The sequence below is a fragment of the Notolepis coatsorum genome (genome assembly GCF_963971535.1).
Source record: "Notolepis coatsorum genome assembly, chromosome: 7".
Classification (NCBI taxonomy): Eukaryota; Metazoa; Chordata; class Actinopteri; order Aulopiformes; family Paralepididae; genus Notolepis; species Notolepis coatsorum.
This window is the reverse complement of record NC_140171.1, coordinates 25,717,050-25,735,842: the sequence shown is the minus strand read 5'-3', so window position 1 is coordinate 25,735,842 and position 18,793 is coordinate 25,717,050. Positions and strand designations below refer to the sequence as shown.

Below are 18,793 nucleotides of genomic sequence, written 5' to 3'. Positions count from 1 at the left end.
ACCACAGGGATGGGGATACACGCTGGCGCTGAATGAGTTAAGAGGTTAAGACCACTTTGAATATAATTGAATACATATTTCACAGCCATACTGGCAACAAAGTAGGAAGGAAAACTACTACTATGAAGAGTAATTCCATACCTATTGTTGGGCGGGAACTGATTACTCTACTGCTTACTTTGCAGGCCGGACATTTATACCCAAACACGTTTAAGTGTGAAACAGAGGCGGCGACAGTGGTTCAGGGGGTAGAGCAGTCGTCTGGAAATCAGAAGGTTCCCGGTTCTATTCCAGCTCCTCCCGGCAGTGTGTCAAAGTGTCCTTGAGCAAGACACTTAACCCCTAACTGCTCCAGATGAGCAGGTCGGCACCTTCCATGGCTGCCTCCGCTGTCTGTGTATGAATGTGTGAGTGAATGGGTGAATGTGAGGCATAAGTTGTATAGCAAAATGGCATCCAATGTAATAAAAAAAGTCAACCAACGAACACGATTCTTGTACCGGATCTCCTCACTGGTAAACAAGAATACCCTGAAGACTCTGGCAGGAGCACTCATTCAAGGGTACTACGACTATGCTTGCACCTCAAAGGCGCTAAAAACAAAATTAACATCTCAAAACAAACTGGTCAGACTACTGCTTGACCTTACTCCTAGAACCCACCTCACCCCTGCCCACTTTGACAACCTAGGATGGCTTAGTCAAAATACATCCCAAAGGTCAGTGAATACCACGATCACAACACCAGAGGGAGCTCCACAAATCATGTTAAACCCAGATTCGGCTCAAACAAGAGACTAAACACGTTTCGCAATTATGCCACATCAATGTGGAAAGCCCTACCCAAAGCTGTAAAGGAATGTGAATCACTACCCACTTTCAAAACCACTCTCAAGGGACACCTACGGGAGACTGCAATTCGAAACTGTCCCCTGTAAATGTCCTAACACAACCCCCCCCAATGTACAGTAAATGACCAAGTATGGTCTTGTCAATATTCCAATGTACAGTTTTGCTTGTGTTACCCGTGTTACCAAGTAAACAAGTCGCGGAGATGGCCAGTTAGCCCGCAGCATCCGAGTGCTACTATCATTAGCTCTCAGAATGGAGCCACTAGCCAGAAGCCTGCAGCATCCTAGTAATACTAACGTTAACTCTCAGAATGGTAGCCAGGAGCCCCGCAACACCCTAGTACTAGTAACGTTAGTATTGTGTATTCAAAAACACACCGGACTGCGACGTAACGTTTTACCGTTTATTTGCTTGTTCCACCAGTCCACAACAACACACACTCGTTACCACAACGTTTTACGGTATTTTCACAGCACTGTCGCAACATTACCGTAAAGCGTGACCACCGTTGTGATACACATACACAACAGTTAGCTCTCAGAACAGCCAGTTAGCCCGCAGCACCAGGCAGCAACGGTAAGCGTGTCTCGACTCTCCCTCCTGTGTACTCCTCCTGTGTATAGAGAACCAGCTCTGCGGCTCGCTGCCTCGCTCCACTAGTGACTCGAGGACTGGTCTCGCCCTCTGCTGCCGCGTGTGTGCAGTGCACTACAACCAACCACTGTTAAAACAACGTTTCACTGTAATATAAACTGAAATGGATCTGTGATTTTGACGGTATTGATTTTCAATACCGTCGGTATCTCTAAATACCCCGGTATAACTTAATACCGTCATACCGCCCATGCCTAATACTCTCTTTTCTGGACTCTTTTCGTATCACAAACAGTACTGTATTTGCAAATCTGGTATGTCATAAATGCATAGATGTAGCAGTACTGTCTATCTGTATGTCATGTATGTCATATATGTTATGATGAATTGAAAATGGGGGACCTGATGTAAACAAGATGAAAGTTTTTCTCTGGTGTGCATCCCCTCAACAATTGTATGTATTGAGCTGTACTGTACCCATTCTGCAATCTGTTAATAAAGTTTTCAATCAATCAATCAATCAAGCACTTTGGATAAAAGCTCTATTTAAATGCAGTCCATTTACAGCGAGGTTATTGCAACATAGAAGTAACCTCCAATACATTTTAAAGACCTATCAGAATCATATTTAAGTCCTATTCAAGACTTTTTTTTAACTCATTCACTGCCAACGACGAGTATACTCATTATTGGGTGCCAATCGTTGAACGCCAACGAGTATACTCGTTATTTGATTGTTATTTCTTTTATTCGATATTTCTATTCATTACAGGCACACAGACTTGGGGTTAACATGGGGAATCATCATGAGAATGTAAAGGTGCAATACCGGCCGCATCACGCTAGACGGCGGTATCGAGCACCCTTTATACCCTTCTATCTTTCTCTGTGGGACGGCCACAGGTCTCGGGTTTCATGTTTCCTTGTCGGGCGAGGGCAGCCGCTCTGCCGGTTCCATCGAAGCGCATCAAATATCTCCGATCCATATGTTGTGGTGGATTATGCCGTCGACCAAATGGACATTGGATATACTAGATGGCGATCAAACAATTGGAATATTATTTTTGGAATCCTCCCAATCACAGGTAAGGACGTTTTGACGTAAATTTTAGCTTGATCCTGCAATGCTTTCATACCGATCAGGCTGATAACCGTTTTTAGTGTTCAATGCGAATGCCGTTACTGACAATAAAATAATCAGAAAGACCCTCCCCCCTCCTTTCATGCATTCATGATGGAACATAATAGCTATGATATAGATTTGATTTTCGGGATAGTAGCGTATACAGGCAAGGAATGGCAACATCTATAGTGGAATCGACGTATAGGGCTTTAACTCAGGATTTCATGAATTACCCTAGACTGCTCTAAAACCATACTTATATTCACCACGGTATAACACAGGAACGTATGGTTGGAAAAATTTATTCTCTCACATATTGAACGATAGATAGGTGATATAGTATTGTATCCATAGCTATAATATAGAATATAGCTATAGCTCTTAGGGGTGCACCGATATATCGGTCGGGTATCGGTATCGGCCGATAAGTGCCTTGTTGACTGCTATCGGCCTATCGGCCGATAAGCTCAAATGTGCCGATAGCAGTCGCCGATAACTAACCATCCATTTGTGTAGCGTCAAAAGGCAAAAAAAAAATTCACTCGCGACCTACCTGCACAACGCCCGCCGTCCCCCCCACACACACACAAGCTACTGCATCAAAGTTACTATTTATGATTAACAAGGCATTCGTTTTGTGGCATTAACGTTATATAGTTAGTGTTACACGGACAATAACATCAGCATATTATTATTACCCATAGCAGCAAGGCATTACTCCGAGTCCGTTCATAGCCGGGAGGCAGAAGACTAACGTTACTGGTGAAAATGTGATTTACGTTGGAATACTCCTTTGCCAACTTGCTGTACTTTGCTTGCAGGTCTGCAGCCATTATTACTGGATTAAGAATAGCCCCAACTTTAGCCAACGTAACGTTATGGCTAAACCTTTAACATTAGTTAACCCTAGCTTTCGGTTAGCTGTTCAATGTTAATAACACAACCAAGCGAATCGATCAGAGCTCCCCATCAACACCGCTCTGTCGGGAGGATGGCATTTAAGAAAGTATCTGCTGTTAAAATGACACAAACATTCGTTTTGTGGCATTAACGTTATTATAGTTAGTTACACGTTCAATTACATCAGCATAGTATTTACCCGAAGATAGCAAGCAAGCCGTGCATAGCTCGGTTACATTCCGTTGCTCATTCCGTACCCAACTACACATTCTGCAATCTGTTAATAAAGTTTTCAACCAGACAAATGTATAGAAAGGCTTTGTTTTATTATAAAATTTGTTGCAGTAAAATCATTGTGTCTCGTTTGGCCATCCTGTGGAGCGCGCTGGTCGGCGGGCACTGCCGGGCAGCTAACGTATTAGCTTGTTGTGGTTCTAAGTTTGACTCGCATTCTCGCAAGCAGATCAATGGCGGCATGCCCCGAAGTAGAAAAATGAATAAACGCTTGGTGGTAAGCAGGAGGTGGGTGCTAGCGGTGTGGCGTAATTGGCCGAATCGACTGTCAATCAAAATGGTTCCATTGCATTGGTTGAAAGCTCTGGTTGAGAGAATAGTATCCCGCTGCAGGCCGCCAGAATGGTTCCATTGCATTGGTTGAAAGCTCTGGTTGAGAAAATAGTATCCCTCTGCAGGCCGCCAGACGATACTGGGAGAGGGATCAGTGATACCATAAACATATTTCTTGATGTTTCCTTTTTTAAGTAAGTAAAGAGGCCTACAAATACAAACACACATACAAATATACAGTAGTTTCATTAAAAAAATAAAAAAATAAAAAAAAATAAAAAATAAAAAAAAATAAAAAAAAAATAAAAATACTTATTTTTTGCCACAATTATCGGTATCGGTATCGGCCGATTGTGTTAGTTGAACAATCGGTATCGGTATCGGTGGCCAATTTTCATATCGGTGCACCCCTAATAGCTCTACAAACAAGGTGACTCAGTCCTATATTTTAAGGCGTGGCAATGAGACCACAGGGCCATGGCTAATCCCCGGCGCTGAATGAGTTAAGGCCTACAATTCTGATTATTAATTAAATATATCGCTTTTTAAGACCCTGCAGTAACCCGGTGTACTGTATAGAACATAATTATGACCTACAGGTGTATGCAATTAACTTATTCATCAAATCTAACAGGTGAAATTCACCCCCCCCGCTTGCTGTATTTTGTCCGCGATTAATTTAGGTAACTAAATATGGGATTTGATAACAATGTGTCTGAAGTGTTACAGCCGTCTGTCACACGTCGACAATTGAATTCAAGCCAATAGCATGCATGTGTAGTGTAGTGTACTACTAATATTATCTTATACTTCTTTTAAAAGAGACACTGCTCGACCAAAATCTGTAACAGTGTCACAAGAAATGCTGAGCCTGAGAGTGAGAAATTTAAGAGAGGGGAGTATGCTGGTAGTAATATTACTAGGATTTGCTGCAATGTGGTTTTAATTTGCAGTTTCGCTGTACAGTGTTTACATTATACATTTTGCAGCAGCACTGGTGATATTCCCTGCTGAGAATTGCATGCACCTCACTAAACCTTTTGTACATGGTGATACAGGCACACTTCTCTCAACCTGAAGAGGTGGAGGTAAACGGTACTCTACTACCCCCCCTCTCACAGTGAGCTGTGGTGTTCCACAAGGAAGCATACTAGGACCGCTACTGTTCCTAATTTATGCAAATGACATGTCGTCAGCTTGTGACTGCAACTTGTTCTTGTTCGCGGAAGACTCAGCCCTGCTGGTCTCTGACAAGTTACAGGTTGAAAAAATCCTCTGCTCAGAACTCAGCAGAATCTGCACCTGGCTTGCTGATAACAAACTATTACACCTGGGTAAAACAGAGTCCATTCTCTTCGGATCAAATAACAAACTCAGCAAGACCGACGGCTTCTCAGTTACAGTGGGTGACAATATTGTCACAAGGAAAGATGAAATTACATACCTGGGTTCCATCCTAGTGGCAAATCTTTCCTGTGACAAAATGGCATCCAATGTAATCAAAAAAAGTCAACCAACAAACTAGATTCTTGTACCGGATCTCCTCTCTGGTAAACAAGAATACCCTGAAGACTCTGGCAGGAGCACTCATTCAAGGGTACTACGACTATGCTTGCACCACATGGTACCAAAGCACCTCAAAGGCGCTAAAACAAGATTAAAAACATCACAAAACAAACTGGTCAGACTACTACTTGACCTTACTGCTAGAACCCACCTCACCCCTGCCCACTTTGACTACCTAGGATGGCTTAGAGTAGATGACAGAGTACAGCAACCTGCAATGGGCCTGGTCTACAAGATACAGTACACCACACATAGGGCTGGGCGATATGGAAAAAAATCATATCGCGATATAACGATATGATAATGTTATCATATTTCTCTATATCGATAATTATCGAAAATGTGTTTTTTTTTTTTTTAACAACAGATGTATGTTTATTTTGCAGCAATTCTTTGTCATTGCCGCCATCTTTAGTGTTACATCCACTCACACTCCAGTTCTCAGGCTGCAGCTGGTTTAAAAGCGAAAGTAAACCGGCTTCTCTGCTGGCTGTGGCTCCAGGGGAGTTGAACAGTTCTGGCTCTGCTAGTTTATTTTCGATATTTTGGCGCTTTTTTGGTGGACAAACCACCGCACATGTGCACCGTGACTCGTGACTGGAGTCTAGTTCTGCTAGCACACATAGCCTACTGTGTACAGATGGTTTCAAACTGTATTTTAAATTAGAAAGCAAACAAAATAAATGGACGAGAAAAATAAATCTCAATTTGGTCAGTATTGTCATTTGGACAAGCAAAGCCATTACTTTAAGTTGCAGGCAAGAAAGACAAGTCTGTCCACTGTCTCTGGTTTTAAAACTGCCCTGTTGCAGGTCAAAAAAAATAATAATAATATTAAAAAAAATATATTAAAAAAAAGAAAAAAAGAAAACGATTTTTCGATTTTTTTTTATTTCGATATTCGATATCGATTATTAAAATATATTGCGATATTTATCGTTATCGTTATATCGCCCAGCCCTAACCACACAGGTACCCATGTACATGTCGAAATACTTCCCAAAGGTCAGTGAATACCACGCCCACAACACCAGAGGGAGTTCCACAAATCATGTGCAACCCAGATTCGGCACAAACAAGGGACTAAACACATTTCGCAATTATGCCACAACAATGTGGAACGCCCTACCCACAGCCGTAAAAAGATGCGAATCCCTACCCACATTCAAAACTGCTCTCAACCGTTTCGTGGCCAACCACGTATACGTTATTGGGCGCCATCCTTAAATGGCCAACTACGTATACGTGTTACCACTCGGTTTTGCTTTTATTCCATTTTACTATATGTCACAGAGCTGTATGTTGGCTGGAAACGGCATATCCGGACTCCAATTGAAGGGAAGGTTTATACTGTCAATTGACAATGACAATGGACACATAGCAATAATAAGAAAATATATAGATTTAGCTCTACAAACAACCTCACGCACAGTGAATACTTGTAATGAAAAGCTGGCCTCATAGAGTGGGATTAGACAGGCCCCAATGGCCATGAATGTGTTAAAGAGCACCTACGGGTGGCTGCAATTCGAAACTGGCCACCGTAAATGTCCAACACCCCCCCCCCCCCTCATAGACAGTCTCCTCCCCACTGTATGTATATATTTTCTCCCCACCGTATAAATGTCACCCCCCACCCCTTCCTAATGTACAGTCTCCTCCCCATCATATGTATATTCTCTGTTAGGATCTATGGGTAACAGTACTGTGTTGTGAAGGGCCAGATTAAACTGAGAATCTACCTTTATTGTTTGATATACTTTGTATATTATTTATATATACACGGAATATCCCTTTACCTGCGTTCAAACTAGGGATGTCCCGATCGCCTTTTTTTGCTTCCGATCCAATCCCGATCATGTGATTTTAAATATCTATCGATCCGATCGTTTCCGATCCGATCTTTCACATTAGTAATCAATTTTGACGCATTTTTGTCAGAAACTGGCAGAGCGAGACAAGCCCATCTGTTGCCTATAGTCCGGGGCGCGAGCGCGGAGGCGTTTGTTATTACATTCACCCTGAGAAATGTGCTTCTGCTTCATATGAGAAATATTAAAAGTTTCAATATATGTTTGCACATTAGTATACATTCAGTGTTCGACTTACGTAATGGTCCATTCTGGTCTGAAACGCCGACGATAATCCTCAGTCACGTAACGTTATCCTCCAGGTGGAAAGTTAGTCTGAAAACTTCGCCTCCAGCCGGCTGTCCTCCTTGCAAACATTGCAACTGGCTTGACTTTCTATTTTAAAATGCTTAGTTCCAAACCTCTGACATTAAGTCTAGCTGCTCAAGTCAGTGGATATTAACCGTGTTTCGGGAGCGACGTGTTGTACTGTTGTTGTTGTGATGTGGTCGAGCCGCGTGTAGCGTCTAAATTAAAGGGGTGTTTGTTGCAACGGTGAAAATTAAAGGGGAATGTGTTTGTTGTGGAAAATTATTCTGCTCTGTGTGACAATAAATACATTAATGATGATATATTATATGTAATTTAAAACCAAAACTAAGGCCTCCGTATGAGTTTAAGACGTGGACATGGTCATGTTTGTTGAATAAAATTTTTCTTTTTTTGACTGCTGATTTTTAATATTATTTTTTCCCGATCCCCGATACTCTGAAAAGCACGTGATCGACGCCGATTCCGATCACGTGATCGGATCGGGACATCCCTAGTTCAAACCAGAGTAATATTCGCTCTCCTTATTGGACAGCGCCCCTAGGCGCCAGCGCGCAGGCCCCCAATGCCAGGTTCAAAGACAAGTCCAGGCATGTCAGAACATGCCCGGAGACAGCGTATTGATACCAGACAAAGACCGCGGTTTGGGACTAGATAGTCACTTAAGTATATATACAGCGCAAGGTGCGCACACCAGTTCAGTTCAGTACCTTACCCAACCTTACCCCGAGCACCTGCTTGTCCATCTAAACAAGCCAACGTAGTTCATCGTGGTGAAGTGAGCAACTCGTTCGTTGAGAACATGTGCGAATAGAATAGTAAAGTGTCAGAGTTTAATGTAGTAACGTCGAGTTCGACCTAATCTAATGTGAAGTAAATAGTCGTTCATTTATTGTATATCGTGCGGCCACAGTTCGTTCGTGTGTAGCATTACCCAGCGGTTCGTCGTGTTTCTAGCTAGTGTACTTAGCCAGGGTGTGTGGCCTGTGGTATAATATGTCCTCATGTAAATATGTTCCCCTTACCTGTGCCCCCCCCCCTCTCTGTGGAATCACCCCCCTCCCCTGTGTCCCCAAACCTGTACCCCCTCCCCCCCATCTGACCTATCAAATGGGACCACACACCCCCTTTGTTGAACTATAAAGGGCTCCTCCCGACCACAATCAAGGCTTCTTACCTGGGTAATTTCAGCTGATCACCTGGGGCGAGAGCCTCAGCCATTCTCTCTATGTATTCTATCTGTTTGGTTAATAAACCCTTGTTATTATCCAAGCCTCGGTTGACTGAGCACATTCTTCATCAGGATATCTACAAATATCCCACAATTGGCGTCTACGAACTTGTGACGGACTTTTTGCGTCCTCCCGGCGTGCTGTATCATTCAACTATACAGAGAAAAGTGAGTATAATAGGATGGTCGACCAAAAAATGTATGGAAAGGAATTGAAACCTTCCCGCTTTTCTCTGTGCCAGGTGAACATTACAGAATGTTGTCAAATATTGAGATCATGGCTGAGTAAGAATAATGTGCATTAATATATCTGATCTGTATTGAGAATCGTTACCAGGGCGCGCGTGCACCTGGGTCCTTATCAGGCGGTTCTGGAAGGATGGGTTATATGTGCTAGTCCCGAAAGTTTAGGCACAAAGGTTGAAGTGCTATTCCTGGTCGAGTCGGAGCCGACCAAAAGCTAAGGCACACAGTACAGGTTGTTGGATTGCTCAACAAAAGAAGATACGTGAGCTTATTATGATGTGATATCCTTGGAAAACGCTACTCTGTTAAAAACGTTCTGTGATTCCTTTGCAAAGAGGCGGGAAGTAGGACCGAGAAGCTGATGGAATCATAATTAGAAATTACCAGAGTAGCGTCATAATATTCATTGTTTCAACCTCAAACTAAGCTCACAATCTCTTCCATTCCTGAAAACGATGTATTTTGGATTAAATTAACCAATTGATCAATACAGATAGCGGGAAGATGATCACGCGATGTCCTAGTTAGTACATGATTACGCGATGTCCCGGGAGTACGTAAATGTACATTAAACGGGACATCAGTCGCGGAAAGTACATTAAACAGGACGTTAGTCGCGGGTTAAGAGGCCGAGAGTATGATTAAAAGGTATATATAATCTAATATATCGCTGGTAAATTTAGAAGTCAGGTTCGGTCGTTATGATTTTAATAACGATGTGTAGTTATATATCAAGGGTATAAATGCCTTGTCGCAACAGATGTTGGCCGACTAAACGTACAGCGATCCAATACAGTCAGATATACACACACGTTAACTTATATGTATTAATGTTTGTTTGTCTGTTTAAGTCTCGTTTGTATGTGCACAAGTATTATAGGACCCGTCGCGTTGCTTTATTGAGTCAAGAACCGGCTGCGGATAGCGCGACGAGCATTGAGAGACGAGTTACCGTTATACAAAGAATAACATTGAAGTGCAGTTCACGGGAACAAACTAGGATAGTAATTTCCGGAACCGGCCCACGGGAACAACCATTTGGGGAAGTATAGTTTTATCGTTTCAGTTTGTTTACGTTTCACATATGCACAGGCGCGTTCATTCGGTAACAAAACGCTGGTATAGGAATTCCAGGCTATTGAGAGCTCGTTGGAAAAATACTGTATGAATTGCAAAGCGTTATTTCCGAGGCGAATGAGAACGCACGAACGTTGCATGGAGCGATGACGTCACGCTATGCGCGCCGTGAAGCTATGATTTTATATTAAACTATCCATAGGCAAACGTAAAGTTTAATATGCCCAAGGCCGAAGGTATATGAAATCCATGTGTAGTATATGTTTTATTTGTATATGTATGTGCGCGCTGCCATTGGAAAATGTTGAGTTGCGGTGGCGAGATGCAGAAGAGTGTTTCCAGGATTGCATTATCCCAGACCACCGGAGAAACGAACCGAACATTGCAGCTTTCCCCGGTGAGTATGAAAATCATAAATATAGATGCTTTGATTGATTGATTGAAAACTTTATTAACAGATTGCAGAATGGGTACAATACTGTACAGCTCAATACACACAATTGTTAAGGGGATGCAGACCAGAGGAAGACTTTTGTCTTGTTTACATCAGGGTCCCCCATTTTCAATTCATCAGATAGTCAGTACTGCTACTCCTTAAACTATACATTTATGACATACCAGATTTGCAAATTCAGTACCGTTTGTGATAAAAAAGGAGTCAAGAAAAGGGAGTCATTTGACGTAGAAACTGTACATACACAACTATCATCTCAGTTACAGTAAATTACAACTATCTCAGATCACTTGAGTGTTTATGTGCTTTAATTTACATATTATAAGTCACATAAAGCTAATTACAATGTCTGTTTCAGAATTATAATACATCTGTGGGCGTACCGGTCATACTGACCATGGGAGCTAAACAAACACTTCCGGTTCCCAGTATATGGCAGTACAGGAATTGTCCACATAAACAGCGTTAGATTAGACTTTATAAGCTTTCAATGTTGAAAAATTTGGGCACAAACAACATAAATCATGTTTAAAAGTAAGATGTTTAGGTTATATTCACTTGAGTTAATGTGTTTATCTAAAGAACCAATGAAAGATAACTAGCCCTTTCCATTGTAAGACATTTTAAACATGATTCAAAATGTGTGGGTCCACATTCATATGATGCTTGTGTACATATGCGATATGATTGATAAATGATAACACTATCATTACATCCTAGGACGGGATGGATGAGAAATAGCTGATGTTTTGTTAAGCTCACAGACAATCAAGGAGAACCCACTCAGATGGTCTTAGAAAAGAGTGGAAAATTAACATGTGTTTGTATTTACAGATCTGGCTCTGGGTCAAGATGCAGAATGGGTGTAAACACATTGTATCACAAAAGTTGAAACTCCAGTGATTTGCATCTGAACACAGACAAGACACAAAGGGAGACCAGCTACAATCATTTAAATTGAGACCCCAAAGTAATCTACATTTGAACACTCAAACCAGCTGAGGACGATGTGGAGTGAAAGACAATGCAAATAGCCAGTCTGACCACACCTATAGAGACTCAACTTAGTATCTCCACTTAGTATAGTAGGAAGTATCGCTTTAGATGCAGATTTACACTTGGGAGACAAAGCAATGCAAATGCCTACACTCGTGACCACAGACTTGATGAACTCACCTGGCGGTGGATGGCAACAGAGAACCACTTAATTAACATGAATTAGACACCGGTGATGAATTTGCAGTTATGAAAATCTACCTAACTCCCATACTAACAATAACTAACCAGTCGTTTTCATCATCTCTTTTCAAAAGGCACATGAATTAGAGAAGTGCCCGAGATGAAAGATTAATGATGAAAACAACTACTTACAATCCCCTCCTTCTATTCTCTGTTTATAACCAATAACATGCATGACTATTCCTTAGACTATTCTTTTAACAACTAATACTTTCCATGACTGCAAAATTATCAACCACCAAAATTGCAGCACAATTATCTAAATGTACAAGATATCAACAACATTGATCATTTAGCTGACACTTTTATCCAAAGCGACTCACAGGTTCTGTACGACAGGACATCAGGCAAGGCACACCTCTATCAGCTGAGTAACAATGGTCATCAAAGTGTTGAGTGCTACAGTGTAGGTTAGTTTATTAGGACAAATGCATGACAGTAAGGTTAGTTAGGGTTAAATGACAAAACGAATGATTGTTTTTCATGCAAAATTAACTGGCTACCTAGATTTTATGTTTTTTCCCCATGCTATGCTATGATGAGCCACACTGAGATGTGAAGAACAACCGAGAAGTCATGGCGAGGTAAGTATCTTGAAGAAGCACACCATCGTACGCGGCCTGAGGTAAGATCAACTTCAATTTAAGACCATCAGAATATGAAGACAAGGAGCTATTTTATCTGATTCAAGACTTTGGCCATTCATTTACAAATTTTATTTAAAGCCTAATGCTGTAAGATCTAGTTAGATACAAAATCTGATAAAATTGTAGTGAATGTGACCTTCTTGACGTAAGGAATCACTGCTAATGCAATTGGCTTGCATTTCCTATTGTCAATTAAGTGATTTTATTTACAATGAATTGAATTAATCCCAAAATGATTTTCCACTTTAGCAGAAAGGCGTTGAATCATTTATGTGAGGAGTTTTCTAAGGCAGTGTTTATCACCCTCAGATCACGAATTGGTGAGAGGACAGGACGAGTGAGACGACGCGTGACCTGAACCACGAACGACGGCAGGACCAGACAGAGAGGAACACAACCCAGTGACCTGAGCGACCCACGACAGCATAGAACCACCAGGGACGCCGCCAAGGAGCTGCGGACACAACCAGAGGCGACGACAACAACCGTGGGAGAACCATCCAACCCAGCCCACAGACATCCCCAAGAAAGTGGAGCAGGGGACCACGAAGGAGACTGACCAAGGAGACACTGACGAAGAGGAGATCAACCTTTTGACGGCCTCCACCCCGGCACTGCAGACCACGACAGACCAAACCCATCACCTACAGATGGGAACCAAAGCCCCGACCATCAAGATGGATTCCCATGACAAGATTGTCATCCGTGTGAGAGAGAGCGTCCTACTGACTAGCCACTACACCGGCGGGCCCTCGCCCTCCATCAAGTGGTACCGCAATGACGAGGAGAGGACAGCGAAACCAGCACAACACATTCAAAAACGCCCGCCCCCTCGCCCCTCTAGTACCGCGATGACGAGGAACGGGGGGGACCAACCACCACACAGCACGTTCAAGAACGCCCTGACCACCATGTCTCTAGGCCTGATAGGGGCCAAGCGTGAGCACAGTGGCAGACATGTGATGGTGGTGGAGAACAACATAGGCTGCAGGAAAAGACCACTATAGTTGACTGCTACCGGTGACCCTTGACAAGGTACACAGGGAGCGGACGGCGACCTCCTGTAGGCCCCCTCTGAATGAACGACGACCAGTGAATGTTCCCGACTGCATCGTCAAGAAGAGACATCATCAGAGACCTGTGGAACAAGATACTTCTGAACACACATTGTCCACATTGTTATGTATGTATTGGCCCTGCCACACGACAGACCGAGAACAGATGATCAACACTTCACAGCAACTGTCAGATTCACAAACAAGAACTGTTTCACAGAGTTCATATGTATCTGGAAAATTATTGACTAGGAATATGATGAAATACAATCAGTAAGATTGCATTAACCAATTTTATAATGACAATGAGAAATGATCACAGAGTCACATTGCAAAATGGTATTGTTAAACAGGGCAGAACCAGTTGGATTGTTCCAAGACACCAAGTTTGTTTTGACCATTGATAGTATGCACCACAGAACAATGCATAACGATTATCATAATCACCTTTTATATTAACCACTAGGTTAACGGTTTTCAATTTTATTTTGACACATTAGCCACTAAGGTAATGTCTATTGTATGTATTTATTTAATTTTTATGTGTTACTGTTTGGCCCTGCCACACGACCGACAGAGAACACCTTGTCAACAACGACGCAACATCATTCAGATTAATACCTTCACAAGAAGGAAACTTTTCACACAATTGTATGTATCTGCAAAACGATGAACTAGGGATGTGATGAAAAGAAATCAATGAGAAAGCATTAACAATGGTTAGTAATAATGAGCTAAAATGTATTGCTGAAGGAAGAAGTGACCACATGATCACATTACATCACATTTGAATTACTTAGGTTACAAAATTGTATTGTCAGACAAGAAAGAATCAGTTGTTTTATTCTCTCATAGAAGAGGACATGTAACGTTGTTTTGCACCTGTATGGTGAACCATTGATAGTATATGCACTAGAATTACATACAGAAGCGATGCATAAGACGTTTTATCTCCTCATTTATAGAGAAGAAATGGAGAAAATTGCCTGATTCTAAGTAAAGACCAACTAAACTGAGGCAATCACAGATGAAAGTGACACTCAAACTCAGGGTAAATACAACTGGATCCTAAGTAATTTCATCAAGAATCATCATAAAACGTGCAAAAATATATATATATATTTTTGAACAGTTTCCCATAATCAATCATGTTAGTTTTATTAACCACCAGGTTAACGGTTGTTAAAATGTTTTTGTACACATTAGCCTTATGTGTAAATCCTATTCCTAATAATTATGCACACAATTTTGTTTTTTCACCCTGTGCACTCTGACCACACAGACAGTGCATGTATTTAATTGGTTTATTACGATGCCTGTATGCACAACGATCACATTAGCTCCCCAGAGTCACGACATGAACGACTGAAGGTATGCCAAGATATTTGCACAGCGATAGCTTCAAATGATTATGTTAATTGTTGTTTGATATCAGAGATGAGGACCACTCATTGATATAGGTATTTTGAGAGATTAATAAAAGAAAAGGGTGACATCTATTCCCACATCTCTGATATCAAAATAACACAGACCGCAGTCCAGTCGATCATGTCATGAATCATGTATATAAATAATACTAGTTTAAATTATTAGGCCAACCAACAGAACACATTGGCCAACATTTTCATTATTTTAATTATTTTCTATTTTTTTCATTATCTGATAACCGATGGATTACATCGGTCCCCACTTTTACCTGTTCCAAACAATCCTGGTATATTATACATTAATCTCACCCACATTATAAGAAAGAAAAGTGAGTATTGTGGTATAATATGTCCTCATGTAAATATGTTCCCCTTACCTGTGCCCCCCCCCCTCTCTGTGGAATCACCCCCCTCCCCTGTGTCCCCAAACCTGTACCCCCTCCCCCCCATCTGACCTATCAAATGGGACCACACACCCCCTTTGTTGAACTATAAAGGGCTCCTCCCGACCACAATCAAGGCTTCTTACCTGGGTAATTTCAGCTGATCACCTGGGGCGAGAGCCTCAGCCATTCTCTCTATGTATTCTATCTGTTTGGTTAATAAACCCTTGTTATTATCCAAGCCTCGGTTGACTGAGCACATTCTTCATCAGGATATCTACAAATATCCCACAGGCCTAAATACGTCGCCCACACCCGAGGAGTCCTAGGCGGAGAACCGTTGAACATGTGCACAGGAGAATCGGCGTCGGCGATTGCAGAACCATTACTGGTTGGATTATATTGATTTGGAACGTGTTACCCGGAGAAGAGCATCGTTGATTTCCACTATCGTTTGGGATTCAACCTCGTGAGGATTACAACTCGGGCTGGCCTCGTGGACGGAGGCTGGCTAGCTGTCATCAGTGCTATCGAGCATTTGGATTACAATTATTGCTTTGCTGCTGATCAAGGGATTTACAAGGACCGACTCCTGTACCTGGAGTCTCTTTATTCCTCATTGAATCAGACTGAGTATCCGAGCATTCCTCTACCCTCCAGGCCTTACACCCCCGGAGGAAACCCATTGTCTCCAGGCGGTATCAGCGTTGCCTTATATAGTTGCTATTATACGACAGGTGGTGTCAACTTAGACCCATCGTAGGATTCCTGCTATTCTTAGTGACTCATGCTATTGACTGACTTTACGCATATTCTTCGCCATACAAGCGCGACCCTAATTCTCATTCTGTAACCTAATGTTGCATAATAATAATAAAATACCCTCAAATACCATTTATTTGTCAATGCCGTGCTCTTGTGGGTGTTCACCATCTATATTTGATGTACTGTCTGGCCAGTAATTAAAGTACATAACTAGCAGTGGTTTAATCCATCACAATCTTTAATACAGTCAGGGTTTTGTAACCCCTCAGTTACACTACTGTATATTTGCATATCGTATATGTCCCAATGTAAGTAACAGTACTATATACCTATGTCAAGTATGTCCCTATGCCATAAATGTCATGATGTCATGTATGTTGATTGATTGATTGAAAACTTTATTAACAGATTGCAGAATGGGTACAATACAGTACAGCTCAATACACACAATTGTTAAGGGGATGCAGACCAGAGAAAGACTTTCGTCTTGTTTCCACCAGGGTCCCCCATTTTCAATTCATCAGGACATATATGACATACATGACATACAGATAGTCAGTACTGCTACATCTATACATTTATGACATACCAGATTTGCAAATACAGTACTGTTTGTGATACAGAAGGAGTCAAGAAAAGGGAGTATATACATTTGACGTAGAAACTGTACATTGGAGGAGGTTGGGTGGGGGGGGTTGGGTACACTGGGATATTGACAACCATACTGGGTAATTTACATTGGAGGTGGTTGGGGGGGGGGGGGGGGGGGGGGGGCACACTGTATAAACAAGCAAAACTGTACATTGAGGGGGGGGAGACTCTGTACAAACAAACAAAATTGTACATTGGACTATTGACAAAACCATACTAGGTAAATGACTGTACATTGTTGTGTTGTGTATGTCATAAATGTCACTATGAATTGAAAATGGGGGACCCTGATGTAAACAAGACAAACGTCTTTCTCTGGTCTGCATCCCCTTAACAATTGTGTGTATTGAGCCGTACTGTATTGTACCTGCAATCTGTTAAATACAGTTCTCATTAATTCACTCTCAAGGGACACCTACGGGAGACTGCAATTCAACACTGGCCCCTGTAAATATCCTAACCCAATCATTCCAACCCCCTCCAATGTACAGTCATTTACCTAGTATGGTTTTGTCAATAGTTCAATGTACATTTGTGTTTGTTTGTACAGTGTCTCCTCCCCCCCCCCCCTCAATGTACAGTGTTACTTGTTTATACAGTATGCCCCCCGCCCCCCCCCCCCCCACCCCCCCCCCACCCCAACCACCTCCAATGTAAATTACCCAGTATAGTTGTCAATATCCCAATGTACCCAACCCCCCCCACCCAACCTCCAATGTACAGTTTCTACGTCAAATGTATATACTCCCTTTTCTTGACTCCTTCTGTATCACAAACAGTACTGTATTTGCAAATCTGGTATGTCATAAATGTATAGATGTAGCAGTACTGACTATCTGTATGTCATGTATGTCATATATGTCTATATGAATTGAAAATGGGGGACCCTGATGGAAACAAGACAAACGTCTTTCTCAGGTCTGCATCCCCTTAACAATTGTATGTATTGAGCCGTACTGTATTGTACCCATTCTGCAATCTGTTAAATAAAGTTTTCATTCATTTTCATTCATTCATTCATTCAACCTAGGCTTTGCACAGAATGTTTGTGTAGTTCTTTCTTCCAGTATGGCTGCCTGTAACCATTGGTAACCACTAAAAGCATGCTATTACTATTATACTGTTACTTGTTTATTATTATTTTGTTAATATATTTCACATATATACACACATAGCAACCGTTGTCTCTTCTGCCATGTACAAAACAATGGTTGCTATGCTACAGGCCGCCATGCTGGAAGAGAAATAACTACACAAACATTTTAACATTCCATGCAAGGCCTCAATACTGTAAAAGTACAGAATATAAAGGTAACTGTTCTCTCTTGTAGCAGCAAGATGTCATGCTATAAAACTAGGCCTGCAAGCGGTGATTAAACGGAGAAGCAGCCGCTAATGTCATTATTTGTTCCCCCTTAACCCCGAATCGGAGGCTATGCTAACTTCAGCGACATGAACTTTAAGAAACAATCTCGGTAGTAACATCATGTATGACAAATGCACAAGAGGAAACAAATGATTACTACGTACCTCAAGATTCCATGCAAAATACGTAGCAAATCTTAAAGTTTGATCCGCAAAAGTTGTTGTTTTTTGCCGGGGAAATTACTTCATGTTCGGCATCCCTCCTCCCTCGAGTATCTTTGTCGGACCGCGGCGCAAGGCATACTGGGTAGACCGTGGTACACGATCGGCCAGGGATCCGTTCTTAACACCAACGAATGGACCATTGCCACAGTGATGGTATTACGACGTGGACCTCAGATCTGTGAGACATAATACTGTAGCACGCTGCGTGTAGCGTCTAGTCTACTGTACCATCTGACAGGTACGCACA

General features: G+C 41.9%; 1 protein-coding gene across 2 annotated transcripts in view; it reads right to left on the bottom strand.

Annotated features, from left to right (window-relative positions):
• LOC311231339 (uncharacterized protein) overlaps positions 1-18,592 on the bottom strand; it is a 28,164-nt gene extending 9,572 nt beyond the window's left edge. Inside the window, exon 1 of one of the 2 annotated variants that reach the window (XM_084317894.1) lies at positions 18,487-18,592. The gene's annotated coding sequence lies outside the window, so the exon portion shown is untranslated. Of the gene's footprint in view, positions 1-7,710; positions 7,820-18,486 lie in introns of those variants that run through there. The other variant, XM_084317895.1, reaches the window with a different exon arrangement.
• Positions 18,593-18,793: the final 201 nt, after the last annotated feature.